We start from the raw sequence: 766 nt of genomic DNA on the forward strand, positions 1-766 counted from the left end.
TTTGAGCTTATGAAAAGCAAGACATGAAAGTTAGTCCCAAAGTGAGAGATATCCAAGAAGGATAAAGAAAAAAATGTCATGAAGATCACTGGACAAAATAAACTTGATTCTTAGTAATAGTTTTGAGATATGATGATGTGATATGTGAGTTATGTTGATGAGTAATTGTGCTCTAGTAAGAATATTGGTGTTAAGGTTTGTGATTCCCTATGCATGCACGAAAGTCAATAGTCATGCAATGAAAATTATATCCTACTTGTGGTGCATTATTCGGTGTTAATTATGCTTAATGCTTTCTTATGAGATTATTCGTTTCTTGGTTGGTTGCTTCTCAATCTTTTTGCTAGCCTTCATTTTGCACTAAGTATGACCTCTACTTGTGCATCCAAAATCCTTTAAACCAGTTTTGCCACATGAGTCCACTATATCTACCTATATGCGGTATTCTTTTGCCGTTCTAAGCAAATTTGCATGTGTCGTCTCTAATTTTCAAAATAAACTTCTCTTTTGTGTGTTTGTTTCGCTCGCGGAACGGTAACGGGTGGCCAATATTTTCCATGCTGGATGTGTTATTCTCACGATGAGTGTTTATTCACTTGTCATTGCACGAGAGTAAGGCAAAGGTTTTAGGGATGCCTAGTCCCGAATTGCAAAAATGAATTTACTTTATGTTGTCAAATAATAAATTCCTTGGAAAGTGTTGGTATGGAGGGCACCCATGGATACGCTTAGCCATGGAAAGTGAAAGTATGGTGGAAAAAGGAAT

The sequence above is a fragment of the Aegilops tauschii genome, chromosome 2, assembly GCF_002575655.3.
Source record: "Aegilops tauschii subsp. strangulata cultivar AL8/78 chromosome 2, Aet v6.0, whole genome shotgun sequence".
In the NCBI taxonomy this organism is placed as follows: domain Eukaryota; kingdom Viridiplantae; phylum Streptophyta; class Magnoliopsida; order Poales; family Poaceae; genus Aegilops; species Aegilops tauschii.